Here is a 21,879-nt window from a genome sequence, read left to right on the forward strand (position 1 = left end):
AGTGAAAACCCTCAACTTCAATCAAGAGGCATTTAGTTAAGTGACTTGTAGTGACCTGGCTCGATGTGAGGCTCTGTGGGAAATACAAAAGGAGGCAATGATATGATCTGTAACTTCAAGGAATTGATTCCAATTGGGAAGACAAGAATAAAGTCTTCTCCCCTACACAGACACCTTCTAACTCACCAAAAGGCAGATTATGGTGGAAAGATCCTTGGATTTGGAACAACACAAGGATTGTCTAGATGTGTTATCTTTTGTCAAGTCACTTCCTCCTCTCTAGGCCTCAGTTTCTCCAACTTAAAAAATGAAGGCTTGGACTACTGCCAGCCGTAATTCTATGATCCACGAGTATAAATCATGGAAAGTTAGCTGGATATGCATTAGAAGTTCAGGGTAAAAAAAGCAATCTGGGAAGTTTTCCTGGAAGAAGGGGTCTTTAAAGAAAAAAATCATGGAAATTCTTTTCTTAGCAATAGTAGTTTAAATTCGAATGTGGAGTCCTGGTGCAAGAAGTCAGATGAGTATCCTAAAGCTTTAAGGATATTCTTTTAAAAGTCCTACATGAGAAGCAAGGAAGCAGCTCTGATTTGCTCCTTGCCAGTCCCCAACTGTGTGATGAGCGCCAATTGGGAATCTATAAAGCTTTCAGTTGGGAGTGGCCAAAGCTGTTGGAATCTTTACAAACTGCTAACTCATTAGAGTTGATAGGTTATTGATATGATCTTACAAGAAGATGTTTTGGGCCAGAACCTGAAACAAGGTACTAAGTAGAACTAATTAGTACAATGCTTGTGTTTACACCTTTACTCATTGGAGTTCACAAGTTTGCCAGATTCACAAAGTAAACTTTGTAACTTTGTGAATTCACACCTCCCTTGAAGCTCTTAGGGCCAGAGAGCACTATGGGAGAAAACCCATAATCCCATTCTCTCCACCTGGACAGAGAAGGGAGAGCTCTGGGGATGATGTCTACACAGGCAGCATGAAGCTGACTCAACAAGCATTTGCCTCCCGATGGGCCAACTTCTCAATGGCATACAAAACCTCTTTCTGAATACTTGGAGCAGCCAGGTGGCGCAGGGGATAAGGTATCAAACCTGAAGTCAGGAAAAGCTGATTTCAAATCCAGCCTCAGACACGGACTAGCTGTGTGACTTTGGGCAACTCACTTCACTCTGTCTGCCTCAGTTTTCTCATCTGGAAAATGAGCTGGAAAAGAAAATGGCAAACCCTTCCAGTGTCTTTGCCAAGAAAACCCCAAATGGGGTCATGAAGAGTCAGACATGACTGAAAAAAAAATTCTGAATATTTCTTGTACCTTTATCCTAAGTTAATCAATCAAAACTTACTCTGAGGTGCCTCCAGGGTATTGGGGAGTAGGGGTGGAGGGAAAGTGAGTCGTGCTAGCTTTAGAGTCAGAAAATCTTGCTTCTAGCTCTGACAACTCCTGATTCAGGATTCTTATCTTGACTCTGCTATTTACTCTCTGTTTTTGACCTGGGCCTCTCATTTTAACTTCTCCTTTCTTCATCTGCAAGGCACAGTGAAGAGAATATTGGCTTGGAGTCAGGAAGCCCCAAGTTTGAATGCTAACTCAGACACTTAATATGATCCTTGACACGTCATTTAATCCTCTCAGTCTCAGTTTCCTCATCTGTAAAATGGAGTGATATTAACAGCACCCACCTCCCAGAGTTTGTAGGATTGTAGCATTTATATAGTGCTTAAAAGTTTGCAAAGCATTTTACAAATATTGTCTCATTTGCAGAAAATGGGTGCTATTGTTGTCCCCATTCTACAGATGCTCATATTCTACAAATGTTTCAATGCTTCAGTGCCTGGAATACAAGAGGTATTTAATAAATGCTTTTTGATTGATTGAGAGATGAAGAAACCGAAGTGATCAGAAATGAGCTTGCTCAGTGTCATACGGCAAAGAAGTAAAATTGGAATTGAAATTGAGAAGCTCAAATGAGATGACATGTAAACCTTAAAGCAAAGTAACTGCTGCCTAATTGGCTGTTTGTGAAGCGCTGTCCTAGGTCCTGGAGAACTAAGGCAGGTTCCTGTCTGCATGGAGCTTACAGTCAAAGTCCTAGTGAGGGGGCAGCTAGATGGTGCCTGGAGTCTCTCAAATCCAGCTTCAGACACCTGTGCTAGCTGTGTGATCCTAGGCAAGTCACTTAAGCCCAATAGCCTCATAAGAAAAGAAATGTCAGTAAAACTTTGATCAAGGAACCCAACTAAGACAGATAGTTCGGTATCATTTCGAATCACTTTTTTGCCACAGAAAACTGATGCGGAAAGAGATTCAAGATTCCCAAGGGCCACCATGAGCACAATGGTAACCTCTTCTACCATCCCTCAGGCACCACAGTATGGTTATAGCAATTTCCTAACATTAATCTCTATCATTATTTATGCTTCACCCAATGGAAATGGGTCTCTAAGTCAATCCCAGTTGGTCATTGGGACTCCATTTTTCATTTGTCCCTTGAATAAGCCAGAGTCTAAAGGCATCATGACCCTGCCTATTCCTGACACCAGGACCACAGATCTCAAATTAAATTAGACTCAAATTGGAGAGGGATCTGGATAGCACAGTGGGTAAGGACATGAGGACTGAATCCCTCCAAAAACACTTAATGGGTTAGCCTAGAATTCAAGATAAGACATTTCACAATCCAAGCCTCCATTTCCCTTTCCATAAAGGAAGGTTATTAATATTATCTGATAAGCCACTTCAGCTCCTTGAACCTCAGTTTCTTTATCTGTGAAATGATGGAGTTGGACTAGATGACTTCCAAAACTCCTCTTAGATCTAGAGTATGAATCTATGTTTTTATTCTTTTTTTTAATTTATGAAATAAAACAAGCATTTCTATAATATAGTAGAATAAAAAAAAAGATGATCGCATGACTCCACTTGGGGTTTTTTTGGCTAACTGAAGTAATTTGTCATTTTCTTCTCAAGCTCATTTTACAGATGAGGAAACTGAGACAAATAAAGTTAAATGACTTTCTCAGGGTCCCACAGCTAGTAGATGTCTAAATCAGGATTTGAACTCACGAAGATGAGTCTTTCTAACTCCGAGCCAAATGTTCTACTCACTCCAGCAACACTTAGCTACAAATAACCTCTAAGTCAAGTAAAAAACACTGGTAAAAATCATGCTATCAGGGATCTCTGGGTCAAGAACAATCTGATAATGAGCAAGCACAGAAAATAACAGACTACTATTTACCTGAAATTCAGATCTTGCCTGAAGATGCCTACCAGTGACAATAACCCATTTTGCTTGGACTAAACGAATAATATCTTATTCTGTTCTTTCAACAGTAAGTCCATCCTATTATGAGGTCAGTCTTAGAATTATGGCAGAGGAAAGAGGCTAATATCTCTCATAGGTCACTGGATAAGGCTCTCCACCAAGAACAGAGACACCTTTATTGTAAAAGTCTTTGTTGCTGTTCAGTTATATCAATAATGTGACCTTATTTTGTGACCTTATTTGGAATTTTCTTGACAACATACTAGAGTGGTTTGCCATTTCTTCCCTCTGCTGATTTTACAGGTAAGGAAACTGAGGCAGGGCAAAGTGAACTATACAGGGTCACACAGCTAGGAAGTATCTAAGGCCAAATTTAAACTCAGGAAGGGTTCAGCACTCATTTCTTTACTTATTATAAAGATAAGATATATAGACCTTTAAGAACTTCTTGAGGAAGGGAGGAAGGAAGGGAGAAAGGGAGAAAGAGAGGAGGAGGAGCAGTATGAAGAGGAGGAGGAGAAGGAGGAAGAGGAAGAGGAAGAAGAGGAGGAGGAGGAGGAGAAGGAGGAGGAGCAGTATGAGAAGGAGGAGGAGGAGGAGGAGAAATTCTAGATGAAGTTCTAGATGTGTCTTTGTAGATATATAAATATATCTTTGCAGATATGTTATATATATATGTTATATATATGTATATATATCTTCTAAATATTATAAATATATTTAAATAAAGATATAAAGTTAAAATGGCACAAACCCATTTAAGACAGGTTTTTATCTTCATGCATTTCTCAGTTGCTTATCTCAGTTCTTAGATGTAGAAGAGACCACCAAAGTTTCTTGGTGACTCGGGAATCCATGAGGAGGGATCAGGCAGATGACTGAGATACACCGCCTCCTGTGGCAGCCATTCCACTCAGGAACAGCTCTGCCTTTGGGGAAGCTTTTCATCGGAAATTTTCCTTTCTGTAACTTCCAACCATTTCTGTGAGTCTCCCCTCTGGCACCAAACAGCACAAGTCTAATCCTTTCTCCATGTGAAGCTTTCCAATATTTGAATGAGCTGTCATGGTCCCTTTTGCTGCCCCATCTCCCCACAGCCTTCATGCTCTTTTCTGCTGCTCCATTTCCCACCACACACACACACACACACACACACACACACACACACACACACACACACACATTCTCTCTCTCTCTCTCTCTCTCTCTCTCTCTCTCTCTCTCTCTCTCTCTCTCTCTCTGTCTCTATGTCTCTCTCTCTCTCTCTCTCTCACACACACACACACACACACACACACACACACACTCAAACTCTTCCCTATTATCCTCTAAAGTTCATTCATCATCCCCCTTCATCACAGAATCCCACAATTTTAGAACTACAAGAGACTTCCCTGGCTATCCAGAATCACAAGCCCAAAGGATCTTAGATTTAGCAGTTTTTGTATCTTAGAACACTTTGGTCTCCCAGCAAAGCCTAGTAATCCCTTCTCCTTCTCCAAAATTTTTCAATGAATAAACAAAATCCATAGAATTATGTAGGAAACCAATGAAACTAAAACACTACATACTAAAATAAATAAAATAAAATAAGTTCATAGATGATGGATTAAACCCTAATGGTCTAAAACTTTAATGTTTGAAGAGAAAGAAACTGTAGCCCAGGGATATTTATAGGATCATATATTTAGAGCTAGAAGAGATTATCCACAAATGAGGATATGTGAATTTATTAGATTCTCCAGCTAGATCTAGATCCAAATCCCCATTAATGGGGATAATAACACTATCTTCCAGGATTGGTGTGAGGACCAAATGAGACCATATTTGTAAAGCCCCTTCCACATCTTAAAGTGCCATATAAATGCTCGGTCCTGTTATTTTATCAATTTCATCAATATTATCATTATTTTAGAAGCTATCAATTCCAAATGTATCATGTTGAAAAGGAAGAAATTGAAGTTCAGGGTCATGCAGATGGCAAAAGGAAGCAGCAAGACTTGTGCCCAGGTCTCCTGATCCCAAAACAAGACCAACTCGCATTCAAACAGATTCTCTCTGTTAAATCTCCAACAATTTCTCAGAAACATCCAGTGAAGAAGAACTGACAATATTTCTAAAGATCCCTATTGTGATTTTGAATGGCTGTCGCTATTAGGAAGCTAATTCCCTCAGTGTCCTAATGAAATCTCTTTAGGTCTTTTCAAGATTTCTAAGGAAGATTTTAAGGTTTCTGTTCTAATTATCAAACCCTAGAGACAAGACATACGTGAGCAGCATGGCACTGGCATTCTGAGAACAAACCAGCTCCACTCACTGACCAGTTCTTTTGATCCCATTCCAGCTCCCAGGAGGCTGACGTCCAATCAAGTGAGACTCAATCAGGGAGAAGTAGATGTATTTCCCAGCATTGGGTCTCATGCAAAGGGGCCAGGCTAATAAGTCCTTCCCAGGTGGTTGCTGACAATGAGGTGGTAGGAAAAGCCTCTGTCTTGGCTCCAAAAGCATAGATTCAAGCCCCAGCTCCAAGGCTCTCTCACTGTGTGTCCTGGTAAATCAACTCATCTTTCTGAACTTCTGTGCTCTCCTCTTAAAAATAAGAGAGTCAAACGAGATGGCCCCTAAGGTCCTTGCCAGTTAGAAAACTCACTTAACCCAGTTCATAACCTAATGGAAATTCAGTCAATTAATTAATCAGTAATCAATAAGTTATTTATTAAAAACTGACTGTGTAAGGCACAATGCTAGGTGCTGGGGATACAAAGCTAAAAGTGAAACTTTTGTCATATATATAAATATATGTGTATATGATTAAATATACAAAAATATATGTTTGCATATAAGTATATTTACATATGGATAAGTAGTATATTAAAGCCATTAATACGATGCAGATTTAATATGTAGTAATTTTTTAAGGGAAGGCATTAGTAGCAGCCAGGGCTGGGATCTGGCATCCAGAAGGAGGAATCAGGGAATGTTTTACTTAGAGTATGACACTTGAAGTTAATGAGAAATTAATGAGGAATTCTTAAGGATAAGACATCTGGAGGGAGGGCAGTCCAGTCAAGGGAGACAACAGGTACCACGGACAAAGAGACAGAGACAGACAGAGAGAGAGAGAGAGAGAGAGAGAGAGAGAGAGAGAGAGAGAGAGAGAGAGAGAGAGAAGAGAGAAGAGAGACAGAGACTGACAGAGACAGGGAAGGGAAAAAGGGAGGAAGGGAGAAAGGGAGGAAGGGAGGAGCAGTATGAGGAGGAAGAGGAGAAAGAAGAGGAGGAGGAAGAGGAGAAAGAAGAGGAGGAGGAAGAGGAGAAGGAGCAGGAAAAGGAGAAGGAGGAGAAGTTCTAGATCACTTTGAGACTTCCCCAGTGCTTTACATTTGATCGTCACAACAATTCTATGAGGTAAATTTAACTTGACTCTAACATAATGATGTCATTGTGGTCCTCTTCAAGAATGAAAGACAATAACCAACCAACTATGATGCAACTAACAATCATTATCCCCATAATGATTCAGTAAACTGAACCTCAGAGGAGTGATTTCCCTGTGGTTATGAACATAAATGTCAAATTAGAACCTTCATCTCTTCATATCCTGAGGTCAGTATTTTTTCCACTCCATTATGTCGCCTCTCATCCTTCTTCTCTCCAGTCCGCTGTAGTACACCCCCAGAATAACTTGATTCCCATTCCTCCTTCTATTAAATTTCCCATAAATGCTCTTTCCCATGTCCCTGTCCCATTAGCTCCTAGCTTTCTTCACCTATGTATAAAAGGATAGCGACTGTACCTGGGATCTGATTGTTTTAGGGAATTCCCATATAAGGGAATTTCTTTCATCCACTTGATACATTCTCTACAATTAAGAGGCTTAGAGAGTTGCTAAGACACTTGAGAGGGTTAAGTGATTTGCCCAAGAAAATATGACTTATATGAATCAGGGAGATTTGAACTCAAATTTTGTCAGCTTCAAGATAGCTCTTAATGCATACAGGGCAGCTGCCCCTTAATCTGTTTCTTCTTAATATCCAGCACTACTCAGATGGATAGTAGTTTTATGCATCATTTGCAAATAATTGTGTGCCTAACATATTATGCATAATGCCTCTCTTAACTGTTCACTTCCTTTTGATTGAGATAGACCTTCCAGAAACAGATGTTAGTACAAAACTCCATTCCCCTACAGCTCAATAATATGGAGGTCAAATTTGCTTTTCATTAAGCTCTGTCGCTTACTCTATTCATTACCCATAATTATGTATTTGTCGAGTACAATCTGTGACTTTAGGTTTGGGAGGGATGTCTTTCTTCTTGGATGGATATCATCTTTGCTATATTTCTTTTTCCTATATTATTCTTGCTTTTTTGTGGTATACAGACTCTCTCTAGTCTTTTCTTCCTCATCAACCACTGTCTGCCTTATGGTCTTTTATATTTTGTCTTTTCCCATTCGAATAGAACATCTTATATAGGCAAGAACTGTCCTGTTTGCTTGTATTTTTATTTACAACACTTAATATAATGCTTGACACATGGGAAGTGCTTAGACAACAGAAAAATCATCTATCAATCCATTTATGCTATCTTTCTTTCTATCTATACTATAAATTATCTATTTAGCCTATGTATCATTTGTCTATCCTATCAACTGTCATCTATCTATCTATCTATCAATCAATCACTGCTGTTTTCTCCTCCCTTTCCTTTCAGTTAATAGCCTTCTTCACTAGATGTGGAAGACTCCACCCTCCTTAGCCCACCTTAGCCCATCATCCTTGGTCTAACTGCGATTATGGCTATATTTTAAGCCATCACTCCGAAATCCAAATTTCATCCTCAAAACTGATCCTCTTGGACAGATCGTGCCCTTCTCCTCCATTTGTTTCTTCTAAATCCCCAACATTAAAACCATAGCACTCCCCCCACCTTTATATCCCTATCCCCCCCATCCTCTAAGGTTGTCACTTTCTTACCCATGACTCCCTTATCTTTACCCCTAACCCTTGGTCTTGAGTACCAGGTTCCTTCTGAAACCAACATTTGTCCCCAAGTAAATCACCAGGAATATCTCACTTCCTCAAGTCTGCCAAGTCTTCTTTCTGTCTCTTCCCTAGTTCTGTCTTTTTCTCTCTTTTTGCCTTCACTGCCAATCTTTTGGGAAAAGGAGGCTGCATTTGTTGTTTCCACTTCTGCATCACTCCCCTCATAATTCCTCAGCCCTGCAACTATAATTTCTGCCGGCCCTGTCCATGTCTGTGCCTGTGCCTGTGCCTCTGCCCCTGCCCTTGTCCTTGACCCTGTAGCTGCATCTGCCTCTGCCTTCTCTACTTCTCACTGACCCAATTTTCTGAGAATCTGATTTCTCAAAGTCCAAGGTCTCTCCTGGGTATGATGAGGAGCAGGACTCCGAGCCCTCTGAGATTTCTTGGGAGCCCGGACCTACGACCCTAAGGAGGACCTTGAGTCAATGTTACGTGAAGATTAGTCAAAGGGATTCAAAGTCTTTAGCCTGGAGAAGACTAGGTTCTGGGGGGCCGTGCCAGCTGTTTTTAAGGTTAAAAAGCAGTCATTTGAAGGAAGGAGTAGACAGATTTGACACAGATTTAAGCTGGATCTTAGGGAAACTCCTGACAAAGTGGGCTATCAAAAAGTGAAATGACCTTCAGCTTTCAGAGATCAGGATAGCCCAGAACAGGAAGGGAGCCCAGAGAGGAGCTAGCCCAAGCCCTCATCTCGAGATGAGAAAAATGTATCTTGAAAAGAGATATTTCACTAGATCAATTGACGGGAAGGGGCAGGGCAGGACTTAAACCCAGGTTTCCACAGAGGCTCAATGCCCCTTGTCAGAAAGGTTACCAGACTAGGATTCTGCCTCCCTGCCTCCCCTCTGCAATAACCCCCCTTGCAAGCCCCTTAGCCATTCCACTTAGCCGACGGCCCAATGTGTGAAACCACCAATGGTCCTACGTTCCGGATGATGTTTCAGCAGATGTTTTTCACCATGGAAACATGCTCACTGCTGCTGCTGCTTTTTTTTTTTTTTAACTCCTTTGCAAGTCCTGGGTCTTGCTTCCTAAAACCCCAAAGTATGTTTTTAATTGGGAGCAAGTAGAGAAAGAATCAAGTTATTTTTAAAATAGAAAAACAACTTTGCGTTCTCCCAAACCTTCATGGAAGAGCATCTAAGTCCATTTTGGGGGAGGGGATCCCTAAAGTAAAACAGCTGAAGTTAAGAGAGGAAGGAAGAAAAGAAGAAATTCTTCCCACCTGAACACTATCCTGGCCATATCATCATCATCATCATAATAATTGAAAACAGAAGAGTCAATGAGAGAGGAATTAAGGGATAAGAACTTTTTTAATGAGGACTGAATAACACACCACATTTCTACAGTCTTTTAGAGCTGTCAAACTCTTCCCTCCCTTCTCCCCTCACAAGGACCTTCTAAGTGACTGGAGAGTTGCCTTCACTGTCCAGGAAAGAACAAGAAGGCTCAATGCAATGGAGTGGAAGCAGGCACTTAGCTGGGCCTGAAATCAAAAAAACCCGAGTTCAAATCTAGCCTTAGATTCTTACTGTGTTCTTTCTCCATTTCCTCAATAGTAAAATGAGATAATAATAGCATCTATCAGTTGTAGTAAGCTGTAGTAAGGCTCAAATGAGATAATATATAGAAAGTGCTTAGCATAGTGTCTGGCACATAGTAGGTGCTATATAAATGCTAGCTAATTCTCATTATTATTAAAATTATTCATCTATTATTAAATAAATGAAAGAGATACTGTGTATGATAACAAAGGGTTAGGGTTAGGACCTCCACTTAAATCCTGACACCTGCACACTTACTGTGTGACTGAGTTTGGACGTGTCGCTCAGTTTGTATGGGCTTCAGTTTCCCATCTGTAAAAGGGGAACAAGTTGACTTAAGTGACTTCTAGGTCCCTTTCAGATCCTGACCTCATGACTTGCCATGGGTCTGTCAGAAAGAAACTAATCTAACCCCCAAAGAGGGAACTGAGCCCAAAGAGAGGAAGTGACTTGCTCAGGATCGCAAGTAGCAAGACCAGAACTCAGTCTCAGGTCCTGTAGCTAGTTTCCAAGGTCAATTTGTTTCATTGCTCACATTTCCACTACAGTTTAAACACACTGATGGCTCCATGAGTAATGGGGCGAGAATTAGTATCGTTATTGGACAAACAAGGAAACTGAGGCACATTGAGGGGGAGGAAGAATTGGAACCCAGCTTCTCCTGACTTCAGACCCAATACTCTTTCTAATGAATCAGTGATAAATATGTAGTGAGCACATGCTAAGTGCTAGGCTGCTTGCTACATATAGCTTGCAGCCTTCTGGGAAGGTTCTCGTGGGATCCTAGGTTAAAAGGGATCTCCCACATTACCTACTCTAACCCCCTCATTTTACAGAGAAGGAAACAGGTTCAAGAACGTGACCTTGCTCAAAGTCAACTGGAACCCAAGACATCTGAAGCCAAATCCCACCCTCTTTCCATCGAGTCAGGCTGCCTCGATGGCCTTTCCTCTCCGCTCAGGATAGACGGAAGCCTGACCTGCAGTGAACTTGTCATTGGGGGGGTCATGGGACAGACTCCATTCCCTTCTCATTGCTGAGATTAAAAGGTAGGGTTTTAAATACCCACACTGGATGAGCCCCGGCAGCTGTACACATCTGGGCCGGTTCCAAGAGGCCTGTTTATTGTAACGGCTTCTTCCTGGAAATCCTAGTAAATCTCATTTCTAAATGTAAAGTGGAGGGAGGCATGATAAGGTATTCAATCAGGGTTTGGGGTAGGGGAATGCATTCAGCTGTCATTTAAAAGTCAATTTACATTTAAAAAGAACTACTGGCTATGTTCCATATTTTTTTTTTCCTTTTTGAAAGAAAACAGCCCAAATCATTAACTCTATAGACTCTCAAATTCAGGCTAGGGCAATCAAAGCAATGACTGCTTCTAAGTATAGAGCATGCATTACTGTGGTTATTTTCCCTCCAAGGCCTTCAGATTTATCATTCCCAGCCCCAATTAGCCACAACTGTCGGATTTTTTTTTTTTTTAATGCAGGCTTAGTCTTTAGTCATCTGTAAAATGAGGGGAGAGGCCAAATGATTTGGGAGTTAGCTGCCAGGCCCTGAAGAAGTAGGAATAGAGCTCTGGACTTGGAGTCTGGACCTGAATTCCAGTTTTTTTTTTTTTAATCCCATTTCAGATGCTTACTAGCTGTATGATCTTAGACAATTCACATAATCGTGGTATGTTTCACTTTCCTCAATTGTAAAATCAGAATAATAATAGCCCCTCCCTCCCAGGATTATAAGGGAAAAATTGAAATAATATTTTAAATGTTTTGAAAACCTCATATAAATGCTTGGATACCATTATTATCTTTACTGTTGCTCTTGTTCTATGACATGGAAGCCATGAAAGATTTGCAAAAAAGATAACATTGGGCTTGATGTAAGGAAAGCTGAAGTTGAGGATGACCCGGGGGGATGGAGAGGCCGGTGATGGGTATGAGCAGGATATGACACACAAGAAATGAGAAATGACAAAGGAGACATGATAGAAAGGATGGCCTCAAAGAAATGAATGAGCAAAGATCCACAATGAGTTCCCCCGTAGAAAACTGGAGGAAGGCCTCCAGCTTGATGAGAGACCACCTTATGGTGATCTGAGAAGAAAGCGTGGGCAGGAGGGACACAGGATGAGCAAGCATGGATGGTTTGGGATCTATATCACCAGAGGGCATACTCACCTCAGGAAGAACTACTGGAGTAAGGAGCAACTTCCTGGCATTTAGGGGCTATTCCAAAGTAAAGGGGGCTGCCTCGAGGGAGACGGTGAACTTCCCTTCCTTCAAAGAAGAGATTTTCAAACAAGAACTGAAGGAACATTTGTTGGGTTTGCTGCAATAAGGACTTCTGTCCAAGTTCGGATGGGCTGCCAAGGTACCTTCCATCTCAAGTTTCTGAAAAGCTGTCATTCTTCTTGACTCTAAACTCAAGAGCCACTGGGACCTTCTAGTATCTTGTAGAAGTAAGATTTAAAGATTCAGCAGCATCTCTAAAAAAGAGAGAGTATTTGGGAGAGTGGGGATGTTAAAGAGAAGAAAACATTGAAGGATTAGGACCAATCCCTTCCCACCTCCAACACCACATACCCTTAATTCACACAGGTGAAAACACACACACACACACACACACACACACACACAAAGAGTCAATCTGTACGTGTGCATTCATGATGGAGCTAACCTGGCTCCCTTCCCAGATAACAATGCTTCAATCCAGCATTTGACAGCTCCCCTGGGCCAGCTGGATATGGCACCCAGCAATTTCAACATGCAACTTAGTACTTGGAACAAGTGGTTTGAAAAGGAAGAGTGATTTGCTTACAAGGGAGTGGGGTTCCAGAAGGTAAAGTGGAAGAGTGGGGAACAGAGAGGCAAGAAAGTGGAAGGGATTAGGTGGAGGCAGTGGGAATGAGGGATTGAGAAGGGTGACTAGAAAGTCAGTATCATCTGATCACAGAGTTGCTGAATGGAGCCTCAGAGAGGCAGAGGATTAGAGCCTTCACGGTAGCAAAAGCAGATACTGTTGATCTGACCTTTGACTAAAGAAATAGATTTAAACGAGATATGTGGATGGGACAACAAGGTAGGGACAAGTCACTCTTCATGTCTGATTAACCAAGGAGCACTGGATTGAGATTCAGGAAAACCTGGATTCAAATCCTGCCTCAGAAACCTCTTACCATCTGTTTGACTCTCAACAAGACTTAATTTTTCAGTTCTTTCTCTGTCAAAATCACAAGCTTAGTCTAAAAATGTCCATTCTTATTGTCGACATTCAAAAGGAGACCCCCCCCAAAGATTGGGGTTGCAGAGCCATGTCACAAGGTGTCTCAAAAGAATTTGCAGGCTTGAACTCATCTCCAAGTCAAGGGGCCAGGTTTATTCTCATCGCAAAGCCAATTGAAGTAGGCCAAGTTCCAAAAGGATTTAGCAAAGAACCAGAAGTACGAAGATAAATTCATTGGAAAAGACAGAGAGATCCAGTTCTTCCTGTCACTGATATGCTAATTTTATGGCTTGTAGGTAGCATTGAGAAATGGTCTTATATGCACCACATTATTGAATTTTATGGTTTAGAGGTAGGATTAAGGAGTACTGAAGCCTTTATACTTACCCTTCATATCCCCCTCTATGTGCCCATCTATCTATTCCAATAGAAGATAAATTTCAGAAACACAGAATTGTTTCTTTACATCCCAAATCTCTTGCTTATTGCCTGGCACAGAGTAAGAGCTTGGTGAATGTATGTTGATTGATCTCTTGAGATAAATATAGCTATATAAATGAAATTATAGTCCACACATATTGGCTCCTCCTGGTTCTTTTTTAATGTTGATTTATCCATATAAACTTCTTCATATTTCTAAATGTATCATTTGTAACAACATAGTAGTTGCTTTGTGAGAAAGTGCACACAAATAATCATAAGACTTGAATTTAAGCCAATGATTACCATTCACTAGTTGGATGACTCCAGGCAAGCTCTGGGCATCAGTTTCTGCCTCTATCAAAAGAAAAGGATGGGCTCGATGACCTCTAAGGTTCTTTCTAGCTCTCTGGTTCTGGGATACAATAAAATCTTCAGCTATTTCTTGGAATAGTCCAACTGGATACTCAGTAGATAACCTGAACTCAACATGTACGAAACTGAATTCATCTTTTCCCCAAATCATTTCCCTCTTCCTAACTTCTCCATGATTGTTGAGGGTTCCGCCATCCTTCCATGGTGGGTGCCGTCCTCAAGTGCTCCCTCTCTTCCTCCCATAGCCAATCTGTGGCCAAGCTCCACCATCCGTGCTTTTGTGTCATCCTGCTGATTTTAATTTCGCTGTTGTGTTTTTAAGTCTTTCCCAACCCATCGACAGCCCTTATTAAGCACGTCTTATGTTCTAGAAACTGTCCTAAGCCCTGGAAATAGAAAGACAAAAACAATCCTCATCTTCAAAAAGCTCACGTTCCAAAACCTCATGAGGGGGGATGATAAATCCATAAATTATTGATTAAAATTCATACAAATTAAATACAGGTTTGATGGATAGCAGCCTTAGTGGGGAAGGTATTTAGACAGCGAGAACTTTTTTCCTATAACATTTATAACTCTTAAGTAGAGACTTCTACAAAATGTACAAATAGTTCCCTTTTTCTTTTTAAGTATTTCCTTGGGATGTGTTCCCAACAGTGGTATTGTCAGGTCAAAGGGAATGACTCATTCCGTGGTCCTTGTTAATGATTGCCAGATGGCTTATCCTGATTGTCTCTTTATCTCACTGGAGCTCACAGCCAAGTAAACCTAAGGCCCTCGGTTCTTGCCATGGAGGGCAGATAATGAAGTCCAGGACAGAGGAAATAGAATGTCAGACTGAACATGGGAGAGAAAGTTTGCCCTGTTCCCCAGAGAGTCAACCAAATCAGGATTTAATATGATGAAGAGAAGAAGAAGAAGAAGAAAGTGATGAAGGAAAGAAAGCAGCAGACTTAGAAGAAGAAGACTTGGGTTATAAGTTGTGTTCTGCCATTTATAAGTTCTATGATGTTGGACAACTCCCTTCACTTCTCTGAGAACATCTTCATCTTTAATATAAGGATAAGGATGATCAGAGAAAGAGGTGGTTGGTCATGCATGCAGGCTGGGAGACACAAAATGGAAAGCTTGAGTTCTGCACTCGAATTCATGGATTTTTTTCTTAAACTAAAGAAAGCCTTTGGCACATTGGATAGATCCTCTGGAGAAAATTGTAGCATTTGAAAAAGAATGAGAAGGAATGGATGGGATTATTGTTGATTGTCCGTCATTTTCAAAGAGGGCCAATGACATCAGGAGGAGGATGTCCTGACTTGCAGGTGAGCTGGATTTAAGTGAGACAGGGCTGTACAAAGTCTCTTCCAGAATCACCTGAGTCCAACAGCAAGACACAGGTCAGGAACTGGAGATAGCTCCAGATGCACCAGGGAGATCAATTTTTAAGCTATGATCTTTCCCAGGGATCAGTTTGTCTGAAGCAACATCCATTTGGTGATACAGTGATTTGAGGCAAGGTAAAAATAAAATAAAATAAGCCAAAAACACATCAACCTACTAAAAAAAAATCAGTGTGGAGGAGAAGATTCTCAAGATTTCTGGCCAGAAGAGAAACATTCACTCTGAGCCATCAAAACCCAAAAATGACAATGTGCAATAGGTACGTACTAGATAAATAGAGAGTATTTGGAAATTAAACTTAGAGTATAAGCTTCTAGAAGTTTAGAAATACTGGGAAAGGTTTCTTTAAAAAGGTAAGAGCTGACTGGGTGTTGAAAGACTCTAGAGAAACTGAAAGTCTTTCAGACATGGAAGACAAACCCAAAAGCCAAGGAAGAAACTCACAAGCTCTTGGATCATGAAGGAACCAGAGAAGCATTTCTCCCAAGGACAGAGGGCCTTTTCATCCCACCCACTATTCCACCCAGATCTACTCTGGAATCTTTTGAATCTATAGAAATCCTATGGCCCACCAGTGCTGATCTCCTCAGCACTGAGTACAGAGCATCTTCTGTCTCTAAAAGAGGGAAGTTGTAGGAAGTATAATTCTTTTTTATGTATATCTGTCCTTTCAAAAAAAATCTTTTTGTGTGACCTATTGATGGTGGCAACTGATGTTCAGATCATAGGGCATATGCAAAGTGTTATGCTATGGATGTCCTGCTCTTAATGAGCTGTGAGACCCTGGGCAAATCACTTAATCCTGTTTGCCTCAGTTTCCTCTTCTGTAAAATGAGTAAGAGGAAAACATGGCAAACCACTCTGATATCTCTGCCAAGAAAACCCCACATGGAATCATAAAGAGTTGAACATGACTTAAAACAATGACTGAGCAATAACAAAAGAAATAACAATGCAGAGTCTGCCCCTCTTGAATTACCATTCTCACTCTTCCACTAAGGACCCTCTTGAGTGGGTCCGGAGCCATCATGGGATAATGAGATAATGAAGAGAGTGCTGACCAGTGCCTCTGATAATTGTGTGATCACAACTGAGCTATCCAGGCTCTCTGACCTGGCTTTCTCATGTTCTTCCACACTGCAAGATGGAAATGATGATGATGATGATGATGATGATGATGATGATGATGATGATGATGATGGTACAATTTGCCTTTTGGACTTGTTGTGAACCTCCCTTAAGACAATGTATGGGCAGGGCAGCTAGGGGTGCAGTAGATAGAGCACCAGCCATGAAGTCAGGAGGATTTGAGTTCAAATCTGGTCTCAGACACTTAACACTTCCTAGCTGTGTGACCCTGGGCAAACCACTTGACCTCAATTGCCTCAACAACAACAACAACAACAACAAAAAAGACAATGTACGTGTGCTTGGAAGGCTTTACAATGCAATACTCTCTAAATGTCCGTTATTATTCTAAATAAGAGCAGATATAGGCAAGGCCTTTTCAGGGGGAGGAAAGAGTCCTTGGAGTTTGTTTGAGGGGCAGTGGGAGTGAGCCATGACCCTCTGCTCCTTTCCCAGCTACTCACCAAGTAGGTGAGCAGTCCCAAGAGGGAGAGAGACCGGCAGGGCCAACTTTCCCACTCAGGGCCCATCTCCAAAAGAAGCAAACTAAGCTCCAGCCCAGTAGGGGGTGAGGTCAAGAGAGGCTGTCCCATCCCTGAGCCTGTCCTACAGCCCAGCAGACTCCCAGCAAACCTTGCCCTTCACCCCATTCCCACCAGTGGCTCAGGCCGCCTTCCACATTAACGACTTTTCCGTTTCCTTGGCTCGGGATGGAGGACTTCTGCTCCCTCCCTTTCCCAACTGCCAAAGAGGGATAATGAGAATCCCAGCCTTCCCAGGGGGAGTTTGTAAGCCGTCAACACTCAGGCTGCCCGGCCAAGGGAGCCCTGAGAAGCAGAGGGTCCTGGTGATCAGTCTCCAAATTCTGGACCTACTTGACTTAGGCTCACATAGATCCGGGCCCACATCACACCCTAAACCCTTCCTAGCTGTGTGACTTCAGGCAAATTTCTTAATGTCCTTTACAATATTGGAGTCATTATATGTGTGTGTGTGCACGTGCATGTGCGCGTATGTGCATCAATCCATAGAGATCATCCTTAGACATTCACGCTATTTACAATCTTTGAAAAATTCTCCACTAATTAGAGGAATGCAAATTAAAGTGAAGTTGAGGTTCCCTCATACTCATCCATTGGACAAAGTTGGCAAAATGAAAGAAAATGACAAATGCTGAAGAGACCGGGAGACACAGGTGCACTGGCACCTCGTAGCCAGAGATGCGAATGCATCCGGCCATTGGGGAAAACAATTTGGGAATAAGCCTGCAAAGTTACTAAACTAAGAATCCCCTTAAATCCAACAATAGGAGTCCTGAGCTGCAACCAAAAGAGATTAAAAAAAAAAAAAAAAAAGGAAAAGCTGCTCCACATATAAAAGTGTTTATGGAAGTTCTTTTTGTAGGAACATAAAACTGGAACAAAGAGAATGTACATCAGTTGCAAAATGGCTAAAGACAAGATGCACACAAATGTGAGAAAATACATTGTGCTTGAAGGAATTGTGAGACGGTTTCATAGAAACCTGGAAAGATGCAGAGTGAAACAAGCAGAACCAACAGTCTCCGACCATAACATTGTCAAAAACAATTCTGAGAGAACGATGTCCGATGCTGATTTCAAAGGAGCAGTGATGGAATACACTGTCGGACACCTTCTGACAAAAGGGGATAGACCAGATCTGCAGAATGATAATACACATTTTTAGATCTAGCCAATATGAGAACTTGCTTTACTTGACTATACACATTTGTTACAAGGATTTTGTTTTTCTTTTTCTTTTCTTCATGAAGGGAGGAAGATAGAAGGAAGAAAAATGAATGCTTGACCATTTTTAAATAAAATCAATAATTAAAAGGGTTTTGGGGTGGTGGTTGTTTTTGTTGAGGCAATTGGGATTGTGACTTGCTCAGGGTCTGTGTTAAGTGTCTGAGGTCACATTTGAACTCAGGTCTTGCTGACTTCAGGGCTGGTGCTGCACCACCTAGCTGCCCCAATAATTAAAAGTTTAAAAAAAACTCTCTAATTTTTGTGAATTCTCAGATAAATCTTTTCTCACAACATAGCAATATTCTTTGATTATTGGTTGGCACAGTGGATAGAGCACTCGATTTGAAATTAGAAAGACCTGAGTTTAATTCTAGCCTTAGACATTTACTATGTGAGGCTGGGCAAATCACTTAATTGCTATTTGCCTCAGTTTCCCCATCTGTAAAATGGATGGGAAAATAGCACTTCCCTCCCAGATCTGTTATAAGAATCAAATGAAACAGTAGTGAAACATTTTGCCAACTTTAAGGAACCCTCTGAATCCTAGCTTTTGATTATTATTTTATACAACTCTTTCATCCCTGTCCTGGATAGATAGATACTGTTTCTAGTATGTTACTCCCCAAAAGTGTTACTGTGAATATTTTATTACAGATGAGACCACCAAGGCCCTTACATCTTAAAAACCTGCAAATTTAAAATCTTGACTTCTCTTCCAAGTCTGACAGGCTAAAGCTCCGAGCTTCTGCACATCTCACCTCTCACGCTACCTGTCATAAAGTTCTACAGATCCACCAAGGCTCCCTTCAATAAAAATCTGTACAACTGTCACAAAGTTAGAATGCTGAACACCCGGGGCAATCAAGTTGATGTTCTGACTTGACAGACTGCAGATGAGTCCTTCTTTTCTTTATGGAGATCTTCTCACTCCTACTCCCTCCTTCTCGCCAAGGCCTCTGGGTAGCAAAGACATTCTCCCCCTCCCCACCATCCCCAAGACTAAAGGAACCCCTGATATGGTCATTGCCAAAGATATTGGGCATACTTATAGTACAATTTTAGTTGGGAAACATTGCTTTGGACAACTAGTTCTTACTGTAAGTTATTTTCAAGTAAAAAGGAAGCTCTTTTAAAAAGCTTTTGTTTATGAAGGTGAGGGCTATTGATTTGTCACATATTAGACATTTAAATATTTTTTGGGGGGGGGACCTGAGGCAATTGGGGTTAAGTGACTTGCCCAGGGTCACACAGCTAGGAAGTATTAAGTGTTGAGGCCAGATTTGAACTCGAGTCCTCCTGACTTCAGGGCTGGTGCTCTATCCACTGCCCAGACATTTAAATATCTTAATATTATTATTTTGAAAATTGTTTTGACCTCACAAACCCCCTGAGGGAGAACTATACATCGATTGCTATTGGTATAGAGTGGTCCAGTGGGGAATGTCCCTCCACGGGTGTAAATCAACACCCTTCTTCCACTCCAGTGTTGGGAGAATCATTTGGGAAACACTTAGAGATGATGACTTGCCACATAAACAAAATCATGGAGAATAACAATAAACATAATCACATAAGCAAAAGCTTATTAGTAAAGGATCCTCTGTAGTTTCTAAGAATGGAAAGTAGTCCTGGGACTAATTTTTTAGGACCAAAAAGTTTGAGAACTCTACCCCTACGGTGATTAAATTGATGGCTGATCACTGTTATCTATCTAGTGCTTTTCAAAATATTCTTCATGGATTATCTCATTACAGCCTCTCAATGACATTTGAGAAACAGTCTCCCTGGTCTAGAACGTCCAATAGACCAGACCGGCCATGCTCATGTCTCCCCTAGCTCAGATTCTGACTTTCAGGGTATTTACACCTCGCCTTTACACAGGAACTTTTTCCCTTTCTTACTTTCATCCACTTCCATGCTCAGCTTCCATTTATGTCAAGTCTTCCACCAATACAATGCAAACTCTTATAGAATAGGATTGAGCTTTCTTTCTTTTTGTTTATACCTGGCCCTTAGCATTTGATTAATTAATGTTTTATTTTTCATCTATTTATCAACTGTCAGAGCCACAATTTGAACCCAGGGATGCAAAGCAGCAAAATGCTGTCCCTTGTGTGCAATATTCCATTTCCTGACTGAGTTTCCTTCAAACCTGGAAGCCAGGAAGCTGGCAATTGAGTTAAAGATGGAGAGTTTTCCAGGAATGATTAATTACAGGTAACAGACAACAAGTAGGAGAAATGTTTCCCAGGAGCAACGAGTCTTCCACTGATCCCTGAAATCATACTGGTTAAGCAAAATTTACCTCACAGGCCATTTCTAGAATCTAGAGGTATTATGGTGGTCAAGGCTGGAGCGATTAGGACCTGAGAATGGGCGATCAAAGCTCTCAAAAATCTATAATGCACTTTATTCTTTAAGGAAAGCTAAGGAAAAGAAAGTCAGGTTTTTCCTATGCCTCCTCTAACCTTAGTTTGCCAAAAGATATGGCTATGTTCTAATGACTGATGACCAATTATTTGGCTAGAACCAGAGAAGACAAGAGAAAAATGGAAAAGACTTATAACTCACACCACATCAAAATCACAAGGTGATCTCCAAAATAAATATCCTTTTCAGGATATTTTGCCCTGAGACAGACCCAGGAGCAATGTTGATACAATCCAATGACTGTAATTTCTCTGCCACTGCCACGATCAGACAATAGCCACATAGTGGAGTTCAGTTCTGGATACCACAATCTAGAAAAGATATCGATGAGTTATAAAGCAGCAGAGGAGGAGGGCCGCAAGATTAACGATCACATATCTATACCATATGAGCTGTGGTTGAAGGACCAAGGTCGGCTTAGTCTGGAGAGGAAATAATTTACAAGAACCAGGATAGATGCACTCAAGAACTTGAAGGGATGCCTGGGAGAAGAAAGATTCGATGTTTGTTGGTTGGTCCCAGGATTCAAAATCAGACGAAATCAGTGGAAATTCTAATTTCAACTGATAATGTGGCAACATTGGGTAAACAGTGGAGTTGTAACAAGATGATGTTTGCGGTTTGGCTGCTGAGGGCATTCAAGTTTTGTGTCTACAACAAGAATATTCCCTTTAGACTGCTTGCCATCTAGGGGAGGGGGTGGAGGGAGGGAGAGGAAAAATCAGAACAGAAACGAGTGCAAGGGATAATGTTGTAAAAAAATTACCCTGGCATGGATTCTGTCAATATAAAGTTATTATAAAATAAAAAATAAAAAAGAGAATATTCCCTTTAGCCTTTAGCAAGAGATACTTCCATGTTGTCTAAAGTACTTAGAGAAATATCATTTTCCATCAATGGAGTTTATATATATATATGAAAGAGAGAGAGGAGAGAGAGAGGGAGGGAGGGAGAGAAAGAGAGAGGAAGAGAAAGAGAGAGGGGGAAAAGAGGGAGGGAGAGACGGGTAGGGAAGGAAGGAGGGAAGAAGGGAAGGATAGGGAGTGAGGGAAGGAAGGAGAGGGAGAGAAAGAAAGAGAGAGAAGGGGAAGAGGGAGAGGGAGGGAAAGAGGGAGGGAGGGAAGATTTGACAGAATTATGACCATGAATTTTCAGGATATTGAAATCATTATTAATCAAAAACTTCTGTCGGTTGTCATTATTACATCACTCTGTTCCTCTCTCTTTGTCATCATTATTTCTGTCACCCAAATCATAATTT

General features: G+C 41.1%; 1 long non-coding RNA gene across 1 annotated transcript in view; it reads right to left on the reverse strand.

The window, feature by feature from the left end:
* The window catches only part of LOC127547329 (uncharacterized), a 45,155-nt gene that overhangs the window by 18,620 nt on the left and 4,656 nt on the right, over nucleotides 1-21,879 (reverse strand). Inside the window, exon 2 of the long non-coding RNA XR_007950159.1 lies at nucleotides 12,054-12,361. This is a non-coding gene — a long non-coding RNA (uncharacterized LOC127547329). The remainder of the gene's footprint in view (nucleotides 1-12,053; nucleotides 12,362-21,879) is intronic.

The sequence above is a fragment of the Antechinus flavipes genome, chromosome 2 (genome assembly GCF_016432865.1).
Source record: "Antechinus flavipes isolate AdamAnt ecotype Samford, QLD, Australia chromosome 2, AdamAnt_v2, whole genome shotgun sequence".
Taxonomy (NCBI): Eukaryota; Metazoa; Chordata; class Mammalia; order Dasyuromorphia; family Dasyuridae; genus Antechinus; species Antechinus flavipes.